This window comes from Schistocerca cancellata, chromosome 4 (genome assembly GCF_023864275.1).
Source record: "Schistocerca cancellata isolate TAMUIC-IGC-003103 chromosome 4, iqSchCanc2.1, whole genome shotgun sequence".
NCBI lineage: Eukaryota > Metazoa > Arthropoda > Insecta > Orthoptera > Acrididae > Schistocerca > Schistocerca cancellata.
This window is the reverse complement of record NC_064629.1, coordinates 694,520,155-694,537,541: the sequence shown is the minus strand read 5'-3', so window position 1 is coordinate 694,537,541 and position 17,387 is coordinate 694,520,155. Positions and strand designations below refer to the sequence as shown.

At 44.2% G+C, this 17,387-nt stretch overlaps 1 protein-coding gene across 3 annotated transcripts in view; it reads right to left on the bottom strand.

The window, feature by feature from the left end:
* Positions 1 to 17,387, bottom strand: part of LOC126183602 (glucose-6-phosphate 1-dehydrogenase) — a 288,517-nt gene that overhangs the window by 109,503 nt on the left and 161,627 nt on the right. Inside the window, exon 1 of one of the 3 annotated variants that reach the window (XM_049925710.1) lies at positions 16,842 to 16,996. The exons of the other annotated variants lie outside the window; for them this stretch is intronic. The gene's annotated coding sequence lies outside the window, so the exon portion shown is untranslated. Of the gene's footprint in view, positions 1 to 16,841; positions 16,997 to 17,387 lie in introns of those variants that run through there. 3 annotated transcript variants of the gene reach the window in all.

Sequence of the window (17,387 nt, the reverse complement as noted above, 5' to 3'; positions counted from 1 at the left end):
GAACGTCAGATCCGGTGAACGTGCGGGCCATGGTATAGTGCTTCGACGGCCAATCCACCTGTCATGAAATATGCTATTCAATACCGCTTCAACCGCACGCGAGCTATGTGCCGGACATCCATCATGTTGGAAGTACATCGCCATTCTGTCATGCAGTGAAACATCTTGTAGTAACATCGGTAGAACATTACGTAGGAAATCAGCATACACTGCACCATTGCCGGTCTGGGTAGCCGAGCGGTTCTAGGCGCTACAGTCTGGAACCGCGAGACCGTTACGGTTGCAGTTTCGAATCCTGCCTCGGGCATGGATATGTGTGATGTCCTTAGGTTAGTTAGGTTTAAGTAGTTCTAAGTTCTAGGGGACTGATGACGACCTTAGAAGTTAAGTCCCACAGTGCTCAGAGCCATTTGAACCATTTTGAACCACTGCACCATTTAGATTGCCATCGACAAAATGGGGGCCAATTATCCTTCCTCCCATAATGCCGCACCATGCATTAACCCGTCAACGTCGCTGATGTTCCACTTGTCGCAGCCATCGTGGATTTTCCGTTGCCCGATAGTGCATATTATGCCGGTTTACGTTACCGCAGTTGGTGAATGACGCTTCGTCGCTAAATAGAACGCGTGCAAAAAATCTGTCATCGTCCCGTAATTTCGCTTGTGCCCAGTGGCAGAACTGTACACGACGTTCAAAGTCGTCGCCATGCAATTCCTGGTGCATAGAAATATGGTACGGGTGCAATCGATGTTGATGTAGCATTCTCATCACCGACATTTTTGAGATTCCCGATTCTCGCGCAATTTGTCTGCTACTGATGTGTGGATTAGCCGCGACAGCAGCTAAAACACCTACTTGATCATCATCATTTGTTGCAGGTCGTGGTTGACGTTACACATGTGGCTGAACACTTCCTGTTTCCTTAAATAACGTAAATATCCGGCGAACGGTCCGGACACTTGGATGATGTCGTCCAGGATAACGTGCAGCATACATAGCACACGCCCGTTTGGCAATTTGATCACAATAGCCATACATAAACACGATATCGGCCTTTTCCGCAATTGGTTAACGGTCCATTTTAACAAGAGTAATGTATCACGAAGCAAATACCGTCCGCACTGGCGTAATGTTACGTTATACCACGTACTTTTACGTTTGTGACTATTACAGCGCCATCTATTACAAAGCGAAAACAGTGGTCCAACTAAAACATACATATTTCTTTACGTACTACACGAATATGTAATAAAAATGGGGGTTCCTATAAAAAAAAAAACGCAGTTGATATCCGTTTGGCCTATGACTGCGCCATCTAGCGGGCCAACCATAGCGCCATCTGGTTTCCCCCTTCAAGCTAGACGAGTTTCGTTCTTTGTAGTTTTTTCGTTTGGTGCTTATTTCGTGAGATGTTTGGCCCGGTCACTATCAATGGACCTCCCTGTATAGGTTGAATGGCATATTTAGCAATCCAGATAATAGGCGGCAATAGTGAAGAATAAGTAAATAAACCCAAGATTAGGTTACCTTCATGTACAATTGTTGACAGCCAAAGGTAATTCCTCATTGTGTAAGGTGTAATTTTTTCGTTCATTTTCATTTTTTTGTGTGTGTTTGAATTGTAAGTGCGCGACACTGGTGCCATTTGTCCGAACGCGTGTAGTAAATTTAATGCATCGGTTGTTAATCCAGTTAAGGAAATGGAACTGGATACAGCTAGTCTCCTATGAATCAGTTAATTAATACACTCGGTTGATCTGCCGTGTAAAGGACGGAATCGAAGTCAGATAGTTCCGTACTTGCGTACTTGCGACTCGACTTACTCAACAGATATCACAAAAATGTTCAATGTGAAACTTTTTTTCACACAGAAAATTGTTGTCACTTGGCTAGTCTCAGTGTAATATTTAGTACGAAGTAGACGGCTTTACACTCATCTGCGTATAATAATAGATACATGTTAGCTACGTAACCTACAAGTAGCGAACGCCACACGTTAACTATGCTAGCAAGACGGCTTATAACATTATCGTTGCTTGATTAGTCACTGTTAGAGATCTCATTAGCGCACCACTAATTACATAAACACGTGATAGAGTAGAGGAATCCCTCTGCTACGACAGCTTTGACTTACAAACGATTGGGAGGTAGAATAACCATTTAACGGGCATATGGTTATTGACTTTTGTGATATTACAATGTTCATTTTTCTTCGAATATTACGTTTTACAGACCTTCTTTTTGTATAACCAAATTCAGCAAGTAATCCCTATAGCACGTTTTTGATTAGCCGGATAAATGCGGATCCGAGACTGCACGGATAACCGAAAAACACGGATAATCCAAAACACAAGAGTTTTCGCGGGAAACTACCATTAATTGTATTCACAAAATATGCAACATGTCACATTTCAATGTCCACTGGGCTACTTACGTGTTACTCGCCAGAAACTGAAAACATACAAGAGTTGGACAAAAGTATGGAAACACCACAGGCACAACACGTTACCATGCCTAATACGGTGTATGAAACCAGTAGCCATTTAAAACAGCTTCCAGTCGTCTTGTAATAGATAAATACAGGTCCTGTATGCAGAAAGAGATTTTCACTCCGCAGCGGAGTGTGCGCTGATATGAAACTTCCTGGCAGATTAAAACTGTGTGCCGGACCGAGACTCGAACTCGGGACCTTTGCCTTTCGCGGGCAAATGCTCTACCATCTGCGCTACTCAAGCACGACGCACGCCCCGTCCTCACAGCTTTATTTCTGCAAGTACCCCGTCTCCTACTTTCCCAACTTCACAGAAGCTCTCCTGCGAACCATGCAGAACTAGCACTCCCGGAAGAAAGGATCCTTTCTTCCAGGAGTACTAGTTGGTTCAAATGGCTCTGAGCACTATGGGATTTAACTTCTAAGGTCATCAGTCCCCTAGAACGTAGAACTATTTAAACCTAACTAACCTAAAGACATCACACACAAGACCGAGCGAGGTGGCGCAGTGGTTAGACACTGGACTCGCATTCGGGAGAACGACGGTTCAATCCCGCGTCCGGCCATCCTGATTTAGGTTTTCCGTGATTTCCCTAAAAATCGCTCCAGGCAAATGCCGGGATGGTTCCTTTGACAGGGCACGGCCGACTTCCTTCCCCTCCTTCCCTAATCCGATGAGACCGATGACCTCGCTGTCTGGCCTCCTTCCCCAAACATCCCAACCCCAACATCACACACATCCATGCCCGAGGCAGGATTCGAACCTGCGACCGTAGCGGTCGCGCGGTTCCAGACTGTAGCGCCTAGAACCGCTCGGCCACCCCGGCCGGCAGGAGTGCTAGTTCTGCGTGGTTCGCAGGAGAGCTTCTGTGAAGTTTGGAAAGTAGGAGACGAGGTACTGGCAGAAGTAAAGCTGTGAGGACGGGGCGTGAGTCGTGTTTGGATAGCTCAGATGATAGAGCACTTGCCCGCGAAAGGCAAAGGTCCCGAGTTCGAGTCTCGGTCAGGCACACAGTTTTAATCTGCCAACAAGTTTCAGGTCCTGTATGGTTTTCAAGAGACTCTTATAGCATTCTTCCTATAATACAGTGTCAAATGCAGGTAACGATGATAGAGGTGATAGCGATCACGCACCCTTCTCTCCAAAGTAGACCACAAAGGCTCAATAATATTGAGATCTAGTGCCTGTCGTGACCAGGAGAGGTGCGAGAATGAATCCAGTCCTGGACGACGCGACCTGTGCGAACAGGGGCCCTGGAACACAGCGTCACCATTGGGGAACAAACATTGCACACTAATCGGCCAGAATGGCACATAATCCTTGGCAGTGATGTGATATTGAAGAAACCGTAGGGCTCAAAGAATAACGCGATATGGCTGACCAAGTCATCCCCGAATCCGACACGTTTCAGTCCCTCGTCCGACCAGATGACTTTTTTTACATTTCTCCACAGTCCAGGTTTTATGGCTTTGGCACCACCTTTACCTGTTACGGGCGTTTGCATCACACATTCTTTGGAATTCCAGCTCGCCATGCAATTCCTCGCATATGGAACTCCCTAGGTGTTGTTTTGATGCTGACAGGGTTCGCGAGTGCGGCGTTCAGTTCTAATGTGACTTTTGCAGCTGTCGTCCCCTTATTTCTCGTCATATTCCTCTTCAATGACCGTCTGTCACGTTCACTCAGCACACACTTCCGTCCGCTTTGCGGCTTAAGAGGATGCCGTTTTCCCACTTTCTCTGTATGCGGTATAAATCTTCGATAAGGTTCCTCTTGAAACACCAAACACTTCGACTAACTTCGTTACAGAAGCACCCATCATAGGAGCACCATTAATCTACCCAAGTTTGATTTGATTCCCTTAGCTCCAATATAATGCACTCACAACTACACAGAACACTGTCCTGACGCTTGCAACGTATTGAGAACCTTGCACAGGTGCCGCTCGTTGTCAAATGCAACATCGCAACCTGCAGACTTGGCTAGAATTTGCATTTATGTTCAAGCTTCGTTTCTCATGGAGTTTCCATATTTTTATCCAACCCCAGTATTTACAAAATTACGCTTATACTATATTTCGTATCACACGATTTAAGTTCACTTTTGGGCAATAATGGTCCATTTTCTTCATGTTTCCGTTTTCCATTCACTTCTTTCCTGACGACGATTCGCATTTTGCGAGGAGTCAGAAGATCGGTATAGTCAGATGAATTCTGTCTCCCATACTCTAATAACAGAACAACATATTTCAGTGCCTCGAGGTTTCATCGATCGTTCTATTTTTCTATCGAACACATTTTGTTTATTACTTCGACATCACTTAGCTGGTCCAATGTCGCTTTATGGGCATCGTTATTCAACTACTAACGGATGTTTTCGTCATCTACGTGTTCACAAGCAGGAATCTGTATTTTAAATGATAATATTAGTTCTAACTATAGCAGAATACTTCGGGCATCGTTTTCTGTTTGTTCAAAAATAGCCGAACTATGCACAGATAGGCTGCTAGCCAGATAAACAGCACCCGAATACCAGAATGAGATTTTCACTCTGCAGTGGAGTGTGCGCTGATATGAAACTCCCTGGCAGATTAAACTGTGCGCCGGACCGAGACTTGAACTCGGGACCTTTGCCTTTCGCGGGCAAGTGCTCTACCAACTGAGGTTCGCAGGAGAGCTCCTGTAAAGTTTGGAAGGTAAGAGACGAGTTACTGGCAGAAGTAAAGTTGTGAGGACGGGGCGTGAGTCGTGCTTGGGTAGCTCAGTTGGTAGAGCACTTGCCCGCGAAAGGCAAAGGTCTCGAGTTCGAGTTTCGGTCCGGCACACAGTTTTAATCCGCCAGAAAGTTTTAGCACCCGAATAATTTGGGTCTTGCTGTTCATCGTTCGTTTTTCGTCTCTTTTTAACGTCCCATAGAACCAAAGTCGTTAAAGATGGATCGCTAGTTCAGGTGGTCAGGTACGAAAGAAATATTCTGGTGTGATACATTTCTAGGAACCATCGCGATATTCTTATGAGCGACTTTGGCAACATACGAAAAACCAACCCAAATCAAATGGCTGGATGGAAATCTGACTTATGCTCTTCCCTGTTGCGAGCCTGCCTTTTGTAGTGGTTTTCGTCATTTATTAATGGATGAAATATTTCAGAAGCAGCAGACGGAACGCTGTTAGGAATTACTGAGGCAGATTAAAGGGGCACGCCGAACCGGAATCTGCGACTTTCGCCAGCTGCACTCACTCTACATTTTCTGTGAAGAACCAGTACTCGGCTGCACAGAAGCAGGACACAGCACACCAGCAATGCGCCAGCTAGAGAGTCATTTTCGAGATTCCTGCCAACGTTGTTTTAATTTGCTAGCAATCAAAGGAAGGCCGTTTGGAGTTTACATTACAGCAATACATTTGCATCAATATTCCGCAAGCCATTTGAAAGTGTGTGGCGGAACCCGAAGCCTGGAGCAGGAAGAAATAGAGGTCGTTAGAGAATGTCCACCTATTCAGGGGCCGGGTGCGGTCGTGGGCTTGATGAGTTAATCATTCCTTAATTCACAGAGGTCATTTAGGGAAATAATGAAAAACTTAAACCAGCATATATTGAGATACGAGTACAGTACAATGTTCCGCCATATCGTTCGGTTATTTGCACTAAGAATGATTTCAGTACGCTGTCCTCTGCCTAGTGAAAGATCTCATCAGAATACAACATTAATCAATGGCTATGCAATTTGCAAAAAATTGTTTCGTTTAGTTTTTACAAGGAAATGATCCGGCGAGCTGTGTCGAAGCCTGTTGTTGTTGTTTTTTTTTTTTTTCCTCTCTCGTAGTTGTTCGTTTCCGAAGACTAGCTGGACGCAGCTCTCCACGCTGGTCTACCCCATGCAAAACTTCATCTCCGAATAACTACTGCAACCTACATCCGTTTCAACATGCTTACTGTATTCATCCCTTGATCACTTTCTACGACCTTTACCCCCTACACTTCCCTCCAGTACCAAATTGACGATTTTCCTTGATGCCTCAGAGCGTGTCTTACCAATCGACCACTTCTTTTAGTCATGTTCTGGAATAAATTTCTTCTCTTCCCATTTCTTTCCAGTACCTTCTCATCAGTTACGTGATTTATCCATCAAACATTCAATATTCTTCCATAGCACCATATTTCAAAAGCTTCTGTTCTCTTCTTGTCTGAACTGCTTATCGTCTACCATTCACTTTTGTACTGGGCTACGCTCCAGACAAAGACCTTCAGACAATACTTAAATGGATGAATCATCATCATCATCATCATTTAAGACTGAGTATGCCTTTCAGCGTTCAGTCTGGAGCATAGTGCCCCTTATAAAATTCCTCCATGATCCCCTATTCAGTGCTAACATTGGTGCCTCTTCTGAAGTTAAGCCTGTTACTTCAAAATCATTCTTAACCGAATCCAGGTACCTTCTCCTTGGTCTAACCCGACTGCTCCTACCCTCTACTGCTGAACGCATGAGTCTCTTGGGTAACCTTGCTTCTCCCATGCGTTTAACATGACCCCACCACCTAAGCCTGTTCGCCCTGACTGCTACATCTATAGAGTTCATTCCCAGTTTTTCTTTGATTTCCTCATTGTGGACACCCTCCTGCCATTGTTCCCATCTACTAGTACCTGCAATCATCCTAGCTACTTTCATATCCGTAACCTCAACCTTACTGATAAGGTAACCTGAATCCACCTATCTTTCGCTCCCATACAACAAAGTTGGTCGAAAGATTGAACGGTGCACAGATAACTTAGTCTTGGTACGGACTTCCTTCTTGCAGAAGAGAGTAGATCGTAGCTGAGCGCTCTCTGCATTAGCTTTGCTACACCTCGCTTCCAGTTCTTTCACTATATTGCCATCCTGTGAGAATATGCATCCTAAGTACTTGAAACCGTCCACCTGTTCTAACTTTGTTCCTCCTATTTGGCACTCAATCCGTTTATATCTCTTTCCCACTGACATTACTTTCGATTTGGAGATGCTAATCTTCATACCATAGTCCTTACATTTCTGATCTAGCTCTGAAATATTACTTTGCAAACTTTCAATCGAATCTGCCATCACAACTAAGTCATCCGCATCTGCGAGACTGCTTATTTTGAGTTCACATATCTTAATCTCACCCAGCCAGTCTATTGTTTTCAACATATGATCCATAAATAAAACGAACAACAGTGGAGACAAGTTGCAGCCTTGTCTTACCCCTGAAACTGCTCTAAACCATGAACTCACTTTACCGTCAACTCTAACTGCTGCCTGACTATTAATGAAATGAGAAAAAAATGAAATGATCGTATGGTATTGACGGCCGGGAGTCCCCACCTCGGAAGTTCAAAAATGGTTCAAATGGCTCTGAGCACTATGGGACTTAACATCTATGGTCATCAGTCCCCTAGAACTTAGAACTACCTAAACGTAACTAACCTAAGGACAACACACAACACCCAGTCATCACGAGGCAGAGAAAATCCCTGACCCCGCCGGGAATCGAACCCGGGAACCCGGACGCGGGAAGCGAGAACGCTACCGCACGACCACGAGCTGCGGTCTCGGAAGTTCAGCTACCGAGTTGCAAGTATTTTGGAGTTGACGTTACATTGGGCAACTTGCGTGTCGATGATTATGAGGACAACACAACATCCAGTCCCCACGCGGAAAAAATCTCTCCCCCCCCCCCCCGGCCTAATTTATATTAGATATTAACAAATTCCTCTTTTCGGGGCTGTTTGCTATAGACAGTCTGCATTGTCTCGTAGTTAAAATCGTGTAGTTTTGGCACCCGATTCACAATGGAAGTGAAAAAAAAATGAACGTCAGTATTTATAGGCGAGGGGAACTCAAGGACGAGACTGACACCTCTGGATGTCGCTAGCCAGCTGTTTCAGGGCGCGAGGCGCACAAGTTCGAGAAAGTGCGACAGCTTTACTATAATTGCAACGATCGTCGAAGGAGACTGTGTCTTTACGGGATGGGCGACACGCACAAAAATGTCGTCGTCTACGGCAGTGCTCCACGCGACAGATCGTCCAACAACAAAGAAGCGTTCACACGGTAGGGTCTAGTCGTCTGCTCCGCATGTCTGCTGCAGTTGTCAACTTCCAGCAAGCGGATCGACGGCTTCAGTTCATTTCTCGAGACTATCAGGTATTTTATGTCCTTTTGTAAGATTACTATACTTAGTTGTACTTTAAACGGTCACCGTCTACATTTACATCTACGTGATTACTCTGCTACTCACAATAAAGTGCCTGGCAGAGGGTTCAATGAACCACCTTCAAGTTGTCTCTCTACCTTTCCATTCTCGAACGGCACGCGGGAAAAAACGAGCATTTAAATTTTTCTGTGCGAGCCCTGATTTCTCTTATTTTATCGTGACAATCATTTCTCCCTATGTAGGTGGGTGCCAACAGAATGTTTTCGCAATCGGAGAAGAAAACTGGTGACTGAAATTTCATGAGAAGATCCCGTCGCAACGAAAAACGCCTTTGTTTTAATAGCTGACACTCCAATTCATGTATCATGTCTGTGACACTATCTCCCATATTTCGCGATAATACGAAACGAGCTGCCTTCTTTGTACTTTTTCGATGTCATCCGTCAGTCCCATCTGATGCGGATCCCACACCGCACAGCAATACTCCAGAATAGGGCGGACAAGCGTGGTGTAAGCAGTCTCTTTAGTGGACCTGTTGCACCTTCTAAGAGTTCTGCCAATGAATCGCAGTCTTTGGTTTGCTCGACCCACAATATTATCTATGTGGTCGTTCCAATTTAGGTTATTTGTAATTGTAATCCCTAAGTATTTAGCTGAATTTACAGCGTTCAGATTTGTGTGACTTATCGCGTAATCGAAATTTAGCTGATTTCTTTTAGTACTCATGTGAATAACTTCACACTTTTCTTTATTCAGGGTCAATTACCACTTTTCGCACCATACAGATATCTTATCTAAATCATTTTGCAAGTCGTTTTGATCATATGGTGACTTTACAAGACGGGAAATGACAGCATCATTTGCAAACAATCTAAGACGGCTACTCAGATTGTCTCCTATGTCGCTAATATAGATGCTGTATTTAATGATTTTCTTGCTGTTTGTATGAAATTAAGTCGCTCACATATGTAAAAATCCACATTATAAAAGCCATTTAAATATTTTCAGAACAAGAACAGGATAGTGAACAAGTTTCTATGCAAGACTGTTTATACATGCACCTGTAACTGAGATATAGCTTTAAATAATGCCCACCGAAAATAGCACTTGTTTCACCAGAACTACTCATCAGACGAACAAATGACATTCCGTAGAGCAGCTGCACAATTCACAAAGAACTTAGCTCTGATTGTCAGCTGGGCTCCCCACTTGACCGTCTGCACATGCGCCAAGCATCTTCATACGCGTCAGAATACAATCCCTCCTATTCCGTCTACAAACGATTGTATGCGGGAATCTTGTGCAAGTCTACACGGTAGACGCCGGCGGAACCGGTGCATCGTGGGTAATCTTGCAACCCTCGCACTTCCCGTGAAGAACGGGCCTGAGGCTCTGTTAAAATTGAAAGCAAATGTTAAGACTCGGTGTGACTTTATTTCTTTTAATTTCTGGTAATTATTTTATATTCACAGTTCTGACTTCTACTCGTAACTGATCGTTTAGAGACGGATGCGGACTGAGTCGAAGCATTCCACTCTGCTTCAGCGCACAGGTCTGCTGCAATCTTCTCAGGATGTCTACGAGGTACAATTTACAGGATCGGTTACCAGCTGGTGTTGTTGACTGCAGGCGATCGCTATGTGGCAGATCAACAATGTTATGTGTATGAGGATAGCAGCTGAATGTTCGAATGATGTCATTGTGGTCTAGGTAAAGATGGCAGGCAACTTCCCGCGCTGACAAGCGTTCTTGACGTAAAGTGACATTGCGTGCTCAGTCAAAGCTTTAAATTATGCCACGATATACACTGAAGCGCCAAAGCATGCGTACTGAAATACAGATATATGTAAGCAACCAGAATACGGCGCTGCCGTAGGCAGTTCTTAGACCGGGTACGGCTGCTACAATGGCAGGTTATCAATATTTAAGTGAGTTTGAACGTGATGTTATAGTCGGCGCACGAGCGATGGGACACAGTATCTCCGAGGTAGCAATGAAGTGGGGATTTTCCCCTACGACCATTTCTCGAGTGTACCGTGAATATCAGGAATCCCGTAAAATATCAAATCTCCGACATCGCTGAGGCCGCAAAAATGTCCTGCAAGAACGGGACCAATGACGACTGAAGAGAATCGTTCAACGTGACGGAAGTGCAACCCTTCCGCAAATTGCTGCAGATTTCAGTGCTGGGCCATCAACAAGTGTCAGCGCGCGAACCATTCAACCGAAGATCATCAATATGGGGTTTCGTAGCCGAAAGCCCACTGTGTACGCTTGATGACTGCGAGACACAAAGCTTTACGCCTCGCCGGTGCCCGTCAACACCAACATAGGATTGTTGATGACTGGAAACATGTTGCCTGGTCGAAGGAGTCTCGTTTCAAATTGTATCGAGCGGATGGACGTGTACGGGTATGGAGACAACCTCATGAATCCATGGGCGTTGCATGTCAGCAGAGGACTGTTCAAGTTCGTGGAGACTCTGTAATGGTGTGGAGCGTGTGCAGTTGCAGTGATGTGTGACCCCTGATACGTCTAGATACGACTCTGACAGGTAACACGTATGTAAGCATTCTGTCTGATCACCTGCATCCGTTAATGTCCATTGTGCATCTCGATGGACTTGAGCAATTCCAGCAGAACAATGCGACATACCACGCGTCCGGATCTGCTACAAAGTGGTTCCTGGAACGCTCTTCTGAGTGTAAACATTTCCGCTGGCAACCAAACTCCCCAGACATGAACATTATTGAGCATATCTGGGATGCGCTGCAACGTGCTGTTCAGAAGAGATCTCCACCCCCTCGTACTCTTACGAATTTATGGACAGCCCTGCAGGATTCATGGTGTCACTTCCCTTCAGCACTACTCCAGATATTAGTCGAGTCCATGCCACGTCGTGTTGCGGAACTTCTGAGTGCTCGCGGGGGCCCTACACGATATTAGGCAGGTGTACCAGTTTTTTTGGCTCTTCTATGTTGACAGTACACAAACCACATTGTCCCCTTCATCATTGGGGACTTAGCGTGGTCTACTAAACAGCACTGAATATACAAGTTGCCTTTTTCTTCCATTACGTAGGTGGCTCCACGCAGAGATTTTTTGTGGTCAGAAGATTATTGAGAAAGAGATTTCTTATACACTATCTGATCAAAAGTATACGGACACCCCTATGTAATTCCGGAATTGACCACTAGATGTCACTTGAGGCGAACCCGCCAGTATAAAAAGAGCTGAGGACTACTATGTTGTCAGTAGAGAAGCAGTAAGGGCAGAATGGGTCGTTCGTACGTGGACCAATCATTGGATGTCACCTGAGAAAAAAATCCATTAGGGACATTTCAGTTCTTCTAAAGATGTCCAAGTCAACTTCTGGTGATGTGACTGTGATGTGGAAACACGAAGGAACAACCACATCTGCATAAAGGTAAGGCAAACCTCATATACTGAGGTACAGGGACTGACGAGGGCCGTTGTAAAAAGTTGCGTGAGATCAGCGAAAGGAGTGTCAAAGTGCTACCAGCATTCCAGCTAGCACAATGACTGTGCGTAGGGAGTTAAAAAGAATGGGATACAATGGTGGAGCAGTCCCTCGTAAGCGATACATTTCAGTAGTCACTGCTAAGTGACAGTTGAGGTGATGTAAAGAGCGACGCCATTTCACAGTGGATGGTTGGAAAGGAGAGATTTGAGGAGACGAATCACAGTATAACCTGAGGCAATCCGATGGATCGGTTTCGTTTTGGCGAATGGCTCGAGCGCAGTGAAGTCCGGCGCAGGTGATGGTATGATATGGAGGTGTTTTTCGCGGTTAGGGAGTGATCCTCTTATTTCGCTTAAGGAAATTCTAAATCCAGAACGATACGAACACACTTTACGGCATTGTGAACTAATTGCAACAGAGAAAGAGTTCGTCTTTGCAAATTTAAATACGGTATAATTTTTTCCAGTCGACGGATTCAGTGCTTCGCTCAACAAACCAGTTCATATTGGCAGTTAAACTTTTTTCAGATCGGATTCTGATTAAGTTACACACCGGTGAAAACGAAATGTCAAATTAGATTTACACATGAACCATAAAAGAGCCACAAAACCCGACTTCACTTTAAGCTTGAGACCTTTGCATCGTGCTGTGTGATTACAGTGACTGAGCCATCAAGCTGCAACGCTTCACAGGGAGAGGATTATGTAGAAGTGGTGAGAAAAGCATGGGACGGAGCCTTAGGCGTTCTTCCTCACATGTAAAGAACTGGCTGCAAAAAAAAAAACTTGACTTGCAGGGTCCAGTCTCAGATTTAAAAGGACGATTAAGGCTTAACGCTCTGTAGACGACGTAGTCCTTAGAGATGGAATACAAGCTTGGGTGGAAGAGAATGGGGAAGGAAATCGGTCTCGTCCATTTCAAAGGAATCAGCTGTCTTCGTAAAACGGTGGTAGATCGTATTTCATTTGGAGGTATAATACTTTATCTAATGAAGTGACAGCTGTGGAACTAAAGACGTCTTAGCACCTAAAACCTGTCTGGTAAACCATACACTGGAGAGCACAATTGCGCCTAACCTGGCAGGTGGTATCTTGCTTATGGAAACCTAAGCGAGACATATGATGAGACTTATTGCAAGGCAGGAAACATTCCAACCGGTAAAAATCTTACGATTTGCAATAATGGGAAAAAAACCATTGGCATGACTGGTGCATGAACCAGATTCCTCCTAAGTAACAGTCCCGTGTTTTCGAGCTGTGCTGTCCACTGAACTGAATAAAACTTTTTCTTATGTTCCAGTATAGCATTTTATGTTCGGTACACGAAACGATGTGCCATCCAGCCTCCCATCAATCACGTAAGCCAGATGGAAGCGCCAAACAAACTCATTTTCAGCCTTAATAGGTCTTTACAGTTGCCAAAATGATTAAAACTGTATGCAAAACGGGATTCGGGTGCCAATACAGCACATGCCACAGGCAGACGAAACATCTTATTCCACTTACAACTCGTCACAGACCCAGTGCATTCATACAAAAAGTCCGATCTTTATTCGCATAGTGTTTGCTTATTACTGACTGATGCCTCAGGAAGTATTGTTTGAAACTCATTTTGTACAATCTTACATTATTTACGTGAGAAGTAACATTTCATAATAAACACAAACACTCTTCGAAGTGATGTGGCGTCACATCACCGGACGAATCTCCTGACCGGCATTAACGCGTCATTCGACAGGTTACTCTGGGAAGTCCTTGACCGATGCAAGTCAGGCTTCGCGCAACATTGCCATGCATGTGGCACATCAGTGGTCTGCATTTTACGGTTGTTTTCTTTTCAGGTCTGTCGCGCCACGACCAATCTATTAAATCCCATCTTCACACGAGATACAATAGTTTTTAACACCTGTTGCTGGCGAAGTCATGAAACCTAGATTACTAAACCCTCGTAGAGTTTACGATTGCGGTTGGTACCAATTCGCGATTCTCGCCAATCTGGATTGTCAGTACAGGATGTGAAACAGGACATTTTGTACTTATTTTGTATGTGACATACTAGTTAATAAACTATAAATTATGGCTTTATATGAATAAAATACGGAGCAGTAACATTTACGACGGTTTAGTTACAATACATCATTTTCTCCCCTTTAGTGTCCTAGCGTTAAAGACAACCGAAGTCGTGAAAATGCTGGAGCACGTGAAACGAACAGATTAGTATTGCTGCGAGAATAACACTAAGATTTCTGAAAGTCGCAGTCAGATATCAATGAAAACTACAGGGTGTTTCAAAAAGATTCAGCTGATTTCACACGATTGTATGCGCATGTATGTAAAAGATAAACCCTTGTAAAATGTAATGGTTCTCTTGAAAATAAAAACATCGTTGTCCGATGCGTAAATGAAATTTCACGTCAAGTTTCTGTCTTCATACATTGTGTAGATATAGCATTGTGAAATCGAATAAATCTTTTCGAACCACGTCACACCTACCAATGGCTTTAAAAGTGGTAACCGAGCTGTAGAAATAAAGTGAGTGTTAAGAAAAATGCCACGGCTCTGTCGTGATGTGACCATAATATCTTTCGCTGTGGCATCATCGTATAAAAGACAATTTGGGATAAGCCGCGTCGGCTGTGTAATTATGCTCAACCTTTCGAGGAGTATCTTTTAACTCTACAGCACTAAGGGGAGGGGGGGGGGATGTACATTGTTAGCAAAAAATTGTAAATTTTACTGCTACATATTTTATACAAAGGAAGTCATAATTTTAAAGTTTATGCACCAGTTAAAATTATAAAGTTTTCAGTGGTATGTCACATACAAAACATGTAAGTACAAAATGTCCTGTTTTACACCCTGCACTGACAATACTAGATTGGCGGTTTGGAACCCAGAAAAAACTCATATTCTTGAGCTGACACAATCATTCACCAGTTACTCAAGAAAGGGAAGTAAACAAATCTTAACTACAGAGACCTATCACTTCTTCCAGCTGCATACAAGATACTCTCAAAAGCACTACGGAATATAATCGTCACAGAAATCTTCAACTAGGAGACTACCAAACAGGGTTCGGGAAAGGACCGTCATGAGCAGAACAGATCTTCAACATTTCAACCACGATCACAACTAAAAATGGTAGATGGAGATAAGAAGGTGATCTTGACATTTGTTGATATTAAGAACACGTGTGACTATAGACAGAGACACATTTATAGAAGTGGTGAAAGAGTTTCGAATAGATAACAAGACAAGAATATCTATACAACAAACTCTGACGAAGACAATGGCAGATTAAAACTGTGTGCTGGACCGAGACTAGAACTTGGGGCCTTTGCCTTTGCTCATATCAGCGCACACTATGCTGCAAAGTGAAAATTGCATTGTGGAAACAAGGTAAATTCTTGGGAGAGCTAGCTGAACAAGCTGAAATCAAAACAGGAATAAGACAAGGAGTTCTATTTAATTGTATTGTTGAAAAGGTAATCCAGGAATGGCGGAAATAAATGAGGCGACACAATATCCCAAACTTAATCCAATTACGTTATCAAAAGACTGGCTTTAATTTCGAATGCCTCATTTCCGGACACGATCTAGTATTATTGCGGAAAATCTGGACTTTGCAACCAAACAAATATAAGTCCTAAAAGAATCAGCAGAAAGGACAGTGTTGCAAATTTGTTTTAACAATACAGAGTACACGAATATAGCTGCAAAAGATGCAGCACGGACAATGAAAACAGGGTGCCGTGAAAGCAAAAGAATACAGAAGTACCTAGGTGAGATTCTCGCCCCAATCAACAATGAGAAGGCAGCAATCGAAGAAAGAGCCGGAAGACAGACACAGCATTCGAACTACGCCAAAATACTTACAAATACAAATGCCTGTATTATCACGCCGAATTCAGACACTGCAGTACCATAGATAAACCTGAATGTTTATAGACAGCAGAGACAATTGCCGGAAACAGGCTCTCAGAAATAGAGAAGAAAAGAAATTTGTAAGGAAGACCTTGGGGCCAAAACATGCAACAACAGATGAATTTACATTTCATTTGAGAGCAAACACGGAATCATATGAAAAATCTGAAACAAATCTCAACCACAATAAAAAAAGAAGGCTGACTTTCTATGGACGCATTAAAAGAATGAAAGCCGAAAAGGTTGCAACTATGATATTGACTTTCCTATAGAACAGAAAGACTCAAATTCCATTTATGAAAGGAGTATGTCAGGATCTACGAAAGTGTGGGATGAGTAAAGAAAAATTTAGGAAAAGGAAAGAGGTTCAGAACAAAAATAATGGAAGTGGTGAATCTAACCACGAGAAAGCAAGAAAAACGCGAAGAGCGTCCTCAGAAGAAGAGCGAACAAGAAGTAGTAATAGAACGAAGGAATACTAGCGACAGAGAAAAGAACTCTCGAAGTGAAGGCAATTGTGGAATCGTAGCCCATAGGAAGACGGTATGATCAAGTAATGTAAAAAAAGAAATGGGCACTAGAGTAGAGACTTCAGAGGTGCACACTAGTAACGCAGAAGAGTTACCTAAGGTTGCGACATGATAAGTTCGATGAAACGAGTTGCGACCTTCGGTTAGCAGCGGTAAGCCAAGTGCAGGGTCTCGCGACGGGCGAGGCGGCGGCGCGTTAGCTCGAGCTACAACTGCAGCTGAGTGCTGACTTACTTGTTCGGCGCTGCTGGTTCTCCCGCACTAGCACCTCGGCGTGCCGGTGCTCCCTTTTTGCACGGGCCGTCACTTCATTAGCTATAGTGGCGAAGCGGTACCCGTCTTCCTGCCCAGTCACAACTCGCGGGCCATCGCCAAGGCCAAGCGATATGCCGTGCAAAAGTGGCGCCACCGCACGGCAGCTGAGGACGACGTGGCGGCGGCGCGCGCGGCTCGCGACTGGAGGGACGGGACAGCCAACCCTCCCCGCCGAGACGCGCGTAATCTACCCGTGCGTGAGAGAAAGCCGATGCTAGAAAGCTACCCGAGCATACCAAAAAATGATTCTTTACTTTCCCGACTGCGGGGAACACTTGAACATACGAGTGTGACGGGGGACTGAAATATGTGTGCAATGCCCACATGTCTCTTAGCGTCAACTGTGACGATGTGGAGCGGGAAGAGAGGCTCCCATTGTCCACATTGTAAGTTACTTCGTGACTGGCCCGCTCATATCTTTTGCAAAAAACCGAAGAGGATGAAACCACCGAAGGTTGCAATTTC